This window comes from Nycticebus coucang, chromosome 4 (genome assembly GCF_027406575.1).
Source record: "Nycticebus coucang isolate mNycCou1 chromosome 4, mNycCou1.pri, whole genome shotgun sequence".
NCBI classification, from domain to species: domain Eukaryota; kingdom Metazoa; phylum Chordata; class Mammalia; order Primates; family Lorisidae; genus Nycticebus; species Nycticebus coucang.
In genome coordinates, this window is record NC_069783.1 from 26,374,670 (window position 1) to 26,388,411 (window position 13,742).

The 13,742-nt window shown below is 37.4% G+C and overlaps 1 protein-coding gene across 3 annotated transcripts in view; it reads left to right on the forward strand.

Moving 5' to 3' along the window:
* Positions 1-13,742, forward strand: part of BABAM2 (BRISC and BRCA1 A complex member 2) — a 474,143-nt gene that overhangs the window by 278,748 nt on the left and 181,653 nt on the right. The gene's annotated exons all lie outside the window — the stretch shown is intronic.

A 13,742-nucleotide genomic window follows, 5' to 3' on the forward strand; every position in this document is an offset into this window, starting at 1 on the left:
GTTAATGAATCCTGAGACTAGTCCCAATGGTATACTCAGTATAGGAGACTGAACAGAAGAAAAGAAAAAGAATCTTCAACATACATTACTTAGACTGCATAGGTGATAATGGGTCCAGCCATGGTTTATCAAGAACAAAGACCAGTTTGTTTTATTGAGGCATTAGGAGGGGTTTGTTTTAAAACCCCCCCCCCTTTTTTTTAACACCTAGTTTTGTTCGTTTTTTAACATAGTTTGTGAAACCTGCTTTGGACTGTTATACAGGTTTCGTTGTATGTTTACCAACATTTGTTTTAGTAATAGACCCAAGAAACCTAGCTTAAGGGCCCAACCTAGTCTGCTATCTTAATTGCATTCTTTCATAACGATTTAGTATAACATTTTTTTCAGTAAACTGAATCCACATTGCAATGTGAACTAGAAATGTTAAGCTGTTAATAGCTTCCTTGGAGAATTGTAACTTGCTAGGATGCCTTGATTCTTTCATCATTTATGCATCGTGAAATGTCACAATTTCTGTTCATATGCACAAAACTGCAAATGTTCGTTAATTGGTCTATCTTAAACCTGTTATTAGTTTAGAAATTAAAGAAACGTTCTTCACTAACCCAAGCCAGTGATAAATTCTAACTCAATTTATAGTTCTTCTAAATCTGGTCATCAGTACTTCCATAATTAGCAAAGTTCTAACAAAGCCACCTACTCAATAGTTATGCTAAGTCCAATGTCTTTTTTTTTTTTTTTTCATTTATGGAGCTATTAATATAATGTGTTCTTCCTTTTATGAATTTTTTTACTCTTCATAACTCACTGTAGAGACACTTCTGATCTTTTCTTCCTCTTTGGGATCTTGCATTTCCTTTTTTATTCACACAGACCTCATTTAGTAAGTGAGTTTTCAAAGCAGATTTGTATATAGCAGAATAATATAGAGAAGAAAAGCACTTATGCAGGAATCAGCAGTCATGAGTTTTGCTTTCATCTCTGTGACTAATTAGCTCTACACGTTGGACAGATCACTCCCTTATCTCAGTTTCTCCATCTGTAAATCTGCTAAGTGTGGGTGTTAGAATCAATGATTATACACTTCACTTTTTAACATACTAGAAATATTTCACAAGTAAAATCTTTCTTCCAGCATGCATTATATAAAACAGAATAGTAGCCTTTCCAGGTGAAGAGGGGACTAAGAGCCTTAGAGCCCTGGCCACCTGGTTTCTCCACAGCTGTCTCCCCCCCCCCCCCCACACACACACCCCAAGACATGGTCTCATTCTGTTGCCTAGGCTGAGAGCACTATCCTCATCATAGGTCATTCCATCCTCAAACACCCCCGGCTCAAGTAATCCTCCTGCCTTAGCTTCCGGAGTAGCCACCATAAGTTTTGTATTTTTTGTAGAGACAGGGTCTGTCAGGCTCACTCAGGCTGGTCTCAAACTCCTTGCCTCAAGCAATTCTCCTGCCTCAGCCTCCCAAAGTGCTACGATTACAGGTGTGAGCCACCTCACCCAGTCAAGAAACATACTCTTATGGTACATATGATCCCTAGTTCTCAGAACACAAGATATCAACCCTGGACTAGATCTCTAGGGTCCTTTTTACCTTTAACATGACTGATTTTCTTTACTCCTCATCCTTGTCATTATACCAGTGGCACAGTTTCACTGATATCACTGACCCAAAGGGGGTGATCTCACAAGTGCCAGCTCTGCCTACCTAGCCCCTTTTTCTGGCTCTTACAAAGCATATGGATGTGACCAGTAAGAAGAATATTTGAGAAGTATCTTATTGCAGTTTATAGTTTCCATTATGATTCCTCCTTCATTTTACCTGAGATTTTGGAAAATGCTATATATAGGTGCTTACTATATTTTCTTCTTTTTTTATTGTGTAAAATATACATAACAAAAACTCAACCATCTTAACCATTTTTAAGTAGTATTAACCAGTTAAGTAGTATTAACCATTTTTAAGTAGTATTAACCAGTTAAGTAGTATTAAGTACATTCATAATGTTGTACTTAAAAATTCATAATTTTTTTTCCTTTTGTAAAACTGAAACTTTATACCCATTAAAAAATAACTTCCCATTCTCCACTTGGCAACCACCATTCTACTTTGGGTCACTGTGATTTTTGACTACCTCATAAAAGTGGAATCATACAGTACTGTATTTCACTTATCATACTGTCTTCAAGGTTCATCCATGTTTTAGCATGTCAGAATTTTCTTCCTTTTTAAGGCTGGATAATATTCCATTGCTTGTATATACCACATTTTGCATATCTAGTCATCTGTTAATAGACACTTGGGGTCCTTACTTTTTAGCTAATGTAATAATGTGGCTATAAACATAGGTGTGCAAATATCTCTTTGAGACTTTGCTTTCAGTTCTTTTGAGTATATACCCAGAAGTGGTATTGCTAGATCATATGGTAATTCTATTTTTAATTTTTTGAGGAACTGCCATACTGTTTTCCATAGCAGCTGTACCGTTTTACACTCCCACCAACAGTGCACAAGTGTTCCAATTTCTCTACATCCTGGCCAACACTTGCTATTTTTTGTTTTTTGGGGGTTTTTTTTTTTTTGATAGTAGCCATGCTAATGGGTTTGAGGTGGTATTTCATTGTAGTTTTGATTAATCTTTTCATGTGGTTCTTGGCACATTGTATATTTTCTTTGGAGAAATGGCTATTCAAATCCCTGGCTCATTTCTTCGTCAGGTTGTTTGGGTTTTTTAATGTTGCTGAGTTTTAGAGGTTCTGTATATATTCTGGATATTAATCTCTTATCAGATACATGATCTACAAATATTTCCTCCTTTTCTGTGGTTTGCCTTTCTACTCTTTTTATGCATAAAATTTTTGTGAAGTTCAGTTTGTTTTTTGTCTGTTTTTTCCTTTGTTGCTTGCATACTTATTCTTAAATTGTAAACTTTGTCTAAGATACCTTCCACTCTGCTAGACCAGTAAAACATTACAGTTCATCTGTGTTCTCCTGTGTAATCATAGGGTGATATCTCAGTCCACTGCTTTTCTGTTCTTTCTTTCTCTTTGCACCTATTTTCTTTTCCCTGAAGACAGTGCTGCTTAAGCATTAATATGTGTACAAGATATTGATAAAATATCTCCCAGGTGCCACTGATGCTGTTAGTTTAGGTAGGCTGGCTCTAAGTTGCATATTTATATTTAGGCTTCAGCTGCCTGCTGTTCACAAATGTTATACCACACCGTCACTGCAATGGCACTGCTCCTGTCTAGCCTGAAATATGGAAAAGATAGAACGATCTTCATAGAGAATCATCCAAAGCTTACTGTTTAACATTACACAGTCTGGGAAAGCCAAAGCCTCTTTTCTCACCTTTTGCCACTTTTAGAAGTCTTGCATTTTTCTTCTTGGGATACTTGTTACTCTCCTGCTTTCCTTATCTCCTTTCTTGTAAAAGCCTAATGGCCAAAAAGAGTCTGATGAATTCATTCTCAATACAGAGAAAAAAACTAATGAGTTCTTCAGCCTTTCATCATAGGTCTTTTTGATAATTAATCATGTACTATATTGTAAAGATCTCTTAAGGAGAAGAAAACATTTTTTCTCAACTTCATGTATTTATATCTTACTCTTTGAGGGAGAAGGCCGATGCTTGCAATCCTCACTTTTTCTTTATTGTGCGTATCACAATGTCTTGCACATGGCTGGCAAAGCATAAATGAGGGTTCACTCAGTGACACCACATGGTGTGTTGTTAGCTTTAGTTTGAAGAGATCAGATTATGGTTAGAAATGGCAAAAAGATCGTTTTTCTCTTTCTGCTCTCAAGGATTTGTTTGATCATTCAGTTAAGTATACAAACTCACATTTTCTTCTTATTCCAGGGGATGCTCTGAACCTGGGGGCAATGGCCTATTCTGCCCAAACTTATACCCATTGATTTTTATCGGAAAGTTAAGTTAATAATTTACATAGATCTCTGCTGTTTCTTGTAAGGAAGTCTACTTGTGAAACCCATTTTGGAACAGTAATTTACTGGCAAGCATATATACACACATTCATGCATTTGATAAATATTTACTGGGTGTCTATTTTTGTGGTAGGCACCATACTAGGCACTGAGAATACAAAAATGAATAAAACACAGTCACTGCTCTTGAGGAACTCAGTTGGATAAATGATAAGAACACATATGTAAACAACATTAAAGCACAAAAGAGACAATGAAATATTACTATATAAAGAGTGTAGCTAAAGACCTATCGAATTTTAGAGGCAGAACTATTACATCAAATGGTAGCATCCAGGAAGTCTCATGAGAGGATATGGCATCCGAACTGAACTTTAGGACTAGGCCGAGTTTGGAGCTTTGGAACTGGGGAATGCTGGCGTGGGAGAAGGCATTCAGAATTAAGTGACAGAGTAGAGACGTAATGGAATGCTAACACTGAGCATGGGAACCTGCTGCCCTTACAGTATGTCAGCAGGGTAGTGGAAAGATACCTTGGAGGAACTTGAATGCCATGCCACTCTAGATGGCAGAGGGCTTTGGGGGCTGGGAGAAAGGTGCGGTATTTACATTGCCACTCAGAGTTCATTTTATACACAGAATCTTTTCCTGTATCCTTTTCCAGATGGATATGGCTCTAAGCCTCCTTTTCAGTTTTTTAAGCTGCCCTTTAGATTCTGAAGATAACTTCAATATACAAATCAAAAGATCTGTGCTCACTTCAAGGACAGAGTCTCTAGTAGGCATCAGTCTCTGTTTTAACACTAGTGGTTTGTGATGATCTTCAGTTAATGAGGGTGTGGTGCAAGGTGGCTGAAATAACTTGCAAATAACCAATTGCCTGGTTGCCATGGGCACCAGACAGTTTGAGCCAAGGCCAGTTTGGCCTGCTCTGTGGATGGGAGGTTATAAAGGTGCTGTTAGCTTCTAGGGTGCCTTTCTTTTCTGTCTTCACATATAGAATCATCTGGTAAGAATCCCTAAACCCCAGAATTCAAAGCAACCTGGAGATAGGATGGAATGTAGCTTCAATAGTAGGGTGAATGGCATGATATTGAAAAGGTTATCAGATCACTGTCTAGAACAGTGTTTATCAACCTTTATTAACTCATGGCACACTTGAACCTCTAGTTAAGCGTCCATGGTACACTTAAATTATGTTGATAAAAAAAAAGTATATTTACTGTGCTTTGAACTTCTTTCAAAAATAATTTAATTAATCATCTTTAAAATTGTTTACTGCATACCACCTCAGACCTTCTCATGATACACCAGTTGTGTGTCAACTGCTGCACACTGGTTGAAAACCACTGGTCTAGAAGAAGGAAGAGAAATGCAATTAACATTAATTGAGCACCTATTTTATGTCTGGGCCTCACTGAGCACTTCCACATATATTTTAAAAAGCTGTACAAATCTGTTACTTCCTCAAATGTCCACATTTATTAAATCATAAGGAAAAAACAAAAGCATTTAATCTCTTTGTAGAACAATTTTTTTCTATAGCTAAAAGATCATCATATTTGTGTGACTCTAAAGTTACATGACAAACTTGTAAAAATTTCTTATATTCAAATGTCATGCTGGTATGGATTTGCTGTCTTTAGCATTGGCACCTCTGATACCTTTTCATTCATTGATAGAGGAGAGTAGGGAGTACAAGGTATTCTAAGGCTCAGGATGGGTTTCTTATGAGACGGCAGTAGGTCCAGAGAAGCAGCCTAGTTGTAGCCAGAGCCTGGTGCTGCAGGCAGATTGTTCTCGCAAAGCTTTCTTGTGGCATGTTTGGAGGAATGCAGCTTACCTCTGTCCTCAGAGTCCATCTGAGGTTCTGATTAGGGCCCAGCATTCCATAGTTTGTAATAAGTATTCAAACAGCCCAGGGATGAAAGCCTTTTTTAGCACTTAGTTCTGTAGATTTTGATTTGCCATGGTATCATCTATATATATTAGTTTAATAATTTACTAAAGAAAATGTTGGTTTTAAGTGATAGAAAACCACTTCAAACCAGCTTAGGCATATAGGGCAATTTATTAGCTTTCCAAAGCAAGGAGCAGATTGAATAGCCAAACCACAGTAAGAGCAGGGACACAGCTGGACTGAGATCCATGGGAATTAAGGGTGTAGATCCTGCCAAGACTCTGTCTCTCACCTCCAACTTCTCTCAGTGGGTTGGCTTTATTCTCTCTCACTGCAGCCTGGCCTCTTCCATGTATAAGAAATATGGTTGCTGACAGTTTATTCTGCCTGTGCAGAGAGACTGGCCTACACTTTAGTCACAAATCTTGAAGAAAGGACCAGTCTTTTCCTAGACCCATCAACTGTTCCCAGGCAGCTCTTTCAGGAGCTATAAGAATTAGGGCTTGGAGGTGGGGTCTAAAAGAGAGAGGGGCTTCCCAATAAAGGAGTGTCAGGCAAGCAGTATCACAGACGTCCACTGGATCAGCTTACATTTTTTTTTTCCAGAGGCAAGATCTTGCTCTGTTGCCTAGGCTAGAGTACAGTGGTATGATCAAAGCTCACTGTGTGCTTGAACTTCTGGGCTCAAGTAATCCTCTTGCCTCAGCCTCCCAAGTAGCTGGGACTACAGGCACATACCACCATGCCCAATTCATTTTTTATTTTGTGTAGGGATGAAGTCTGTATGTTGCACAGGCTGGTCTTGAAGTCCTAGCCTCAGGCTATCCTTCTGCCTCAATCTCTTTAAGTGCTGGAGTTTAGGCATGAGCCACCACACTCAGCCTCTACTGTCACTTTAGATTTTTTGATTCCTTACAAAGAGCTATATAAATGATTTAGGTAAAAACTTTACCCTTTTTAAGTTATGGAGACATATTAAATGTATGTTAAATTGTGTCTGTTCCATGTGTGCTTAAATAAAAACTCACTGTTATTTGAACCTGTTTTGTTGGGTTCTTGGATAAAAGTCTGGCACAGCATTTTCATCATAGATGTACATAAAAATCACACCTCACACATGTCTGAAGATGTACTTCAAAAGGATTTGTAAAACAGTCACAAAAATTGGTACTTTAAGGATACCCAGAAGAAGCTTCTTGTCTAACTCATTAAGAGCAAAATTATTAGGGTGATAGGGAAAACCCCACATGCCAGATTCTTTTTCTTAAAACTCTAGTGATTAGAGAAGTTGGCAGAAGCAAGAAAACATCATTTGCTTCCATTGAGGAGACTGGTTGTGCTACAGAGGCTTCCCCTTACTCAGCTTCTTCAGCCTCCTGAGCTAAAGGCTCCATTTCTCAAAAATGTCATGACTATTCAAAGAAAGCTGGTGGTTCTCAAGGCTGTCTGTGAGGTATAACTGTTGGGGCAGTATTAAACCAACACAATCTTGATCATCATTATTTTTAGAAGAGCCAGGATATTGTCTCCCAAAGTTTATGTGTACAACATGTGTTTTAATTTAGCTTTGTAAACAGCAGCTATAACCAACATATTAAGGGTAAGTACAGCTTCACAAGCAGATTCCTTCTTAAATGAGAGCAGTGAAATGGTCTTTGTTTATGAAAATAATACGCAAAATATAAATTAGTTTTTAAAAAAAGCAAACACAACCCCATACCGTATCATGACATCTACTAGCAGTGAACCTAAGATGTCAGTTTTGGAATACATGGGCAGGTGGCAACAGCTCTGTCTCCGTGTCCTGGGATCACCCTGTAAGAGCTCGCTATTTCAAGAACACTGCAGTTATCCTTTCCTGACCTGACAATCAGCACTTCTTATTTTCACTGAGTATAGTTAGTTAGTCATAGAATATGCCTAACTGTACATTATTGAAGGAAGGTTGATATTATGTCAAATCTCTCTCTGAAGTAAGGAAAGGCTAATGCTGATTCTCTATAAAGCAATCTTTGACCACCTTTGATTCCCTCCTCACTTCTTATCTGCTTTAATTTTTCTCCGTAACATATAGCATACTGTATATTTTATTTATTTTGTTAAATGCATGAGTGGTAGCACCATAAGAGAGTCTTATACTCTCCCACTTGAAAAGTATGTAATTTGATGGTGAGGAATCTGTATTATCAGAATACTGGAGTTTCTAAAATATAAACTTCTCTTAGTGTATTTTAAAACAGGATTCTGTTTTGAAAAATTCCAATTTGCATACAGCTTGTCGAAAACTCATAGCTTTTGTATAATAAGGTCTTTACCCTGACCTAGCTTTTAATCACTCTAAGAATCAGAGTTAATCCTGAGTCTAGCTTATTACTATCCTTTAAATGTAACTTAAATGGTGCTTACTTGATTTTTGACGTACTGTATTATAACTTCTGTATAGTCATCTGTACTCATAGACTGGTTTTACTAGTATAGGTAATAGTTTTTGTTGTGAGGTTTTTTTTTTGTTTGTTTGTTTTTTAGTTTTGTTTTTTTAGAGACAGTCTCACTCTGTCGCCCTCTGTAGAGTGCGGTGGCATCACAGCTCACAGCAACCTCCAACTCCTGGGCTTAAGCCATTCTCTTGCCTCAGCCTCCCGAGTAGCTGGGACTACAGGTGTCTGCCACAAGGCCTGGCTATTTTTTTGTTGCAGTTTGGCTGGGGCTGGGTTTGAACCCATCACCCTCGGTATATGGGGTTGGCACCTTATCCTCTGAGCCACAGGCACTGCCTGAGTTTTTTGTTGTTTTTTTTTTTTTTGAGACAGAGTCTCACTCTTTAGTTAGAGTGCTATGGCCTTAGCTTACCTCACAGCAACCTCAAGCTCCTTGGTTCAAGTGATCCTGCCTCAGGCTCCCAAGTAGCTAGGACTACAGGTGCCCACTGTAACACTTGGCTAATTTTTCTATTTTTAGTAGAGACAGGGTCTCACTTTCCTCAGACTAGTCTCAAATTCCTCAGCTCAAGGGATCCTTTTGCCTCAGCCTCCCAGAGTGCTGATTAAAGGCTTGAGCCACTTTGCCTGGCCTGTTGGTAGCCTTTTTGAACTGAGAAATATAATGGCTTTTTTACAGTCTTCTTATGTGACCTGCGATTTGTAATATTTATGGTTCAGCTAATGTCTATCAGCAATTAGTTAATTGATAGTTTGTATCTATATTGACACTAATGTTCTCAACATATAGGGACTTGTTTAATGGCTGCTGTCTTTACTTGGAATAATTAGCATATCAAAGGAGTACAGCATAATGGTAAATTGTACCCATGTTTACTTTCATTTCCAAAGATAATTGTTGGGCTTTTTCTACACCCTTTTGATAATTTGCAAAGAGTCCCAATAGAATAGTTATATAAATGAACATAATGTTCTAACCAGATATGTTGACTCTTATAAGCAGGTGTATCCTTGACTAATACATGGTTCAGATTTGAGTTTTCTTTAATGAAATAATAATAAATCATAGACTTAAGATTCCTAATTCCATAGACTTAAGGAATTAAAGACATAAATATTGAAAATCTTCTTAATTGAAAGCATTTTTCTATTTAATTCTATCAGTTTTATACTATAAATCCTGAAACCAAAATATTCCTCCATTTAGAAAAGCTAGTTCAATGGTTAATTTCATTCATTTACTCATTCTTTCAGTAATTTCTGTATTAGTTCAGGTTTTTTTCCAGCCATTTGCTATATATATTCTATGTTCCAGGCACGGAGAGTGCAAAAGTGAACAGGAAAAGCTCCTAGCCTGCAAGGAACTCACCTGTAGTGAACATTCCCTATAAACTATAGGAATCCCTTTATGCTTTATGTAATCAAGTACTGAGCCAGATCCGCTATTAAATCTCAGAAAAATATCATAGCCATAATTGCCTCCCCATATGTATATAAGTCAGTGCCTGGCGCACTATTATAAAGGTAAAAGTCAATATTCTTCTTTAGTGTTAGCAGATTGAACTTTTCCCTCCCAGTTTAGCCTGTTGCAGTTTCAAATGGTGCAGATAGAGAGCCCTGAAAATGTATACTTGGACATTTTTAAATGTCCCCTGCTATGCTGTAACCACCCCCTGTTTTCTAAATGCTACCATTAGTGGTTACAATAATCATCTGTAATGTTAGCTTCTAAGAATCATGGTACAAGAGCTTCTTCTCATTTCTTGGATGGGAGGGAACACATGCACAAGGCTCTTAGAGTTGCAGAAACTGGAAACGGCACTGTGCAGATTTGTATTTTTGGAACTCTTTGGACTTATTTAAGCACTCAAAATCAAACTTAAGTATCCATGAGGAATCAAATACTGATTCGGGGAAAACTCATGTGGCACACCAAGAGGAATAAAACATTTTAAAGTAGTTCATAAAATGAACTCCTGGAAAATAGCTACTTTGAGATTCAGACTAATGTTTCATGTACTTTTTGCAGGATGCCAGATGATAGATGTTGATTATATAAATCAGGGTCATTCCTTTTGTTTGGGGGATTGTCTCTGATGTTATTTATAAAAGTAGTAGTGAAACAAATTTTAAAAGTAGAAAAGGAAAATAATTATTAATTATCCATAGGCATATAGAATGAAGCTTCTAATTAAAAGGATTTATATGGCCCCTGGTTTTTTGCAGTAGTTTTTATAGAGTTATGTGATTTGTGATGATTGTAGCCTTCATCCTTGACCTTACATAAGAAAACTCAGTCATTGGGGGAAGATATCTGAATGTCAATGTTATTTCTTTGTTTACTTTTTCTTGAGTTGGCCAATCTAACTATAAAGAGGACTTCTAGACTTAGATTATAAAATGAATTGTTCCTATATATGTGATTTCTTTAAGCTCAGCTTCAACTTTAGTTTTAGATATGAGTTTTTTAAAGTATTTTTTAACAACTTCATTCTCATTTTACAGAAAGAGAAATTCAAGGTTGAATACTTTATCATCTGTAAAAGAGCAAGAGGTGACAAGTAAGCTCAGACTCCCAATCTGGGTTCTCCTTTTAAAATCACTGGTTGTAGAGAACTTGGTGTATTATCAGGAGATGGAGTGAGGAGTCAGAATTTACTTTCTAGACATCATTGGTGACAGCAGTTTTTGTAATGTAGGTTCCTAAAAAATCGCTAGATGGAGAGAGTAAGAATTGGGAATTCACATGCATTTGTTCTCTGATTTATTCCTTCAGCTAACATTGAGCAGTGTCCATGCGCCTTCTGCAGTTGTCTTCTTGCTCATTCTCCCTGCCCTCCTGTAATTTGGGAAAAAACAAAAACATCATACTTCTTATATTATGCCACTTAAAAATATATTATAAATCATTATGTAAATTTTAAAAGTGACAATAATGTTAGATTAAAAAAAAAAGCTAGAGAAAAATATAACCTCAGAGACCAAATTTAACTCTGTAAAAATCCAAATTTCCTGTGATGGCAGACAAGCCCCCAAACAAAGTAAAAAGTTAAAAGCTAGGCTAAGAGAAAAATATTTGCAACACATGTGATAGAAATGAGTTAAGAAACCACAATAGAAAAGATGAAGAACCCTAAAGCAAAATAGGTAAGGGTTTTGATCAAAAAATATAACAGAAATGTAGATGACCAATGAATAAGTGAAAAGTTGCTCAGCCTCATTCATGAATCTAAATTAAGACACCATTTTCCAACTATCAGGTCGCCAATGTTAAATAGTGATAACAGCTAGTGTTATCCAGTTGTTCAGGATGAAGGGAAACAAACATGCTTATCCTGATGCAAATTCATGGGTCCAAATGTGAATTGCTGCAAAGTTTTAAGAAAGGAAGTCATTAAATTATACTGAAATGTAAGATGTTCATAATTTTTGGCCCAGTAAGCTCAATTTCAGTGCTCTCTATTAAGAAATACAAGTCCCCCCTTACAAAGAAATATAAGTCTTACTACTAAAGGTTGTAAATATGCAAGAATATTTACTACAGCACTATCAAGTGGCTAAGAATTGCAAACAACCTAAAGATCTGTTGCTAGGGAAATTGTTTAATAAAAAAAATAAGTCCATACCATGGAATATTATTGGTAGAGTGATATGAAAACAAAACAGAAGGGGCGGCGCCTGTGGCTCAGCGGGTAGGGCGCCGGCCCCACATGCCGAGGGTGGTGGGTTCAAACCCGGCCCCGGCCAAACTGCAACAACAACAAAAAAAAAATAGCCGGGTGTTGTGGCGGGCGCCTGTAATCCCAGCTACTTGGGAGGCTGAGGCAAGAGAATCGCCTAAGCCCAGGAGTTGGAGGTTGCTGTGAGCTGTGTGACGCCACGGCACTCTACCAAGGGCGATAAAGTGAGACTCTGTCTCTACCAAAAAAAAAAAAGAAAACAAAACAGAAGGTTGAAGAGCTCTTTATATGCAAGTATGTGTATGTTTTCATGAGGGTAGAGAAAGCCATTTGAGGCTATGTACCCATTTAGTGTAGGATGTGTAGGAACCTTGAAAAGTTGGGAAGTGGAAAGGGTAGAAGAACATTTTCTTTATAAAATTCTATATGGGTTGACTTAATGAAGTCAGTTTAAATTTTGTAATATAAAAACCAAAAAGAAAAAATTGAGATCTTTAAAAAATAAAGAGTGATAATGGAAGAGGAAGTAGTCCAAGAGACAGAGGAAGAGCCAGGGGAGTATAGTTTCTTAGAAAAAAGAAAAGAGCATTTCCAGAGGCAGGTGATCATCCATGTCAAATAATGTCTAAGTAATAAGCAAGAAACCAACAGAGAAGGATTTGCTGTGTTTAGTGGGTGACTTTGGTGGGAGCAATCTTGATGAACTAGTAGGGTCAGCTGGCTATTATAATGGGCTAAGGGATAAATGGTTGGGCGGGGGAGAGTAGAGAGAGAGGGTAGACAACTCTTTCAGCTTGTGAAGGGGAGGAAGGAGATGAGAGAGAATCCAGGGACTCTTATAGAGTCCAGTTAGATTCTTTTCTTTCCTTTTAAAATGTTTACTTTTTAAGATGAGAGAAACTTACAGTCCTTGTCCCTATGCATACATGTCTTGTGGCACAAGCGAAGTGAGAGCCAGGAGACTGATGACGTTAGAGCAGAGCAGGATGAGCGTGACAACCAGCTTGATGACCATAGTTTTAGATAGATGAAAGGACATTGTATCTGAGGTTCTTAAAGCTTATGGAGTGTTAAAGTCTAGGTTGGGACCCCTACCCTGGTATGTCTCCTGAGTCCTTTGGAGGACCTCTGAACTGATCCAGAAATATAGGTTGGTTCTTACCAGTCCCTACCGGTGAAAGATGTTAAGTGTTCACAAATTATTAAGTGTTTAAAATTTTTATATTTGATTTAGAGCTACTACCAACCAAAAAGAAATCAAGTTACTAAAATTTGGTAGTCACAAATGAAAGTTGACATGCTACTAGATTTATTTTAATTCAGTATTTTATTCAGAATTCTGGCAGACACTTGGTGCTTGGCAATAATCACAAGGCACATGCACATAGTTGTAAATTCCCCAGTTTTGATTCAGGACTCTTTCGTAGTGTGTCAGCAGTGTTGGCTTGAGTTGGTTATGAACTTCAATTGCTGCTCTTCTTTTTAATTACAAATTCCAGTTTAGCTTTATCATGATCAGTTTAATTTATTGGAGACTGTGTGGTTAACCTCACCGTGTTTATTGGTATATACTTGGATCAACAATGTTTTTATCTTACAGTGTTTTTATAACTAGACTTGTAAGCTATGTATGTCTGGTCTGGTAGATCACATGTGAATCGTCCGTAATCATTTTGCTAAAGTAGATGTATACCTAACCCCCGTGCCATTTGCTTGTAATGGTGACACACTTCATGGTGTATTTACTGGGAGATTTTGCTATTT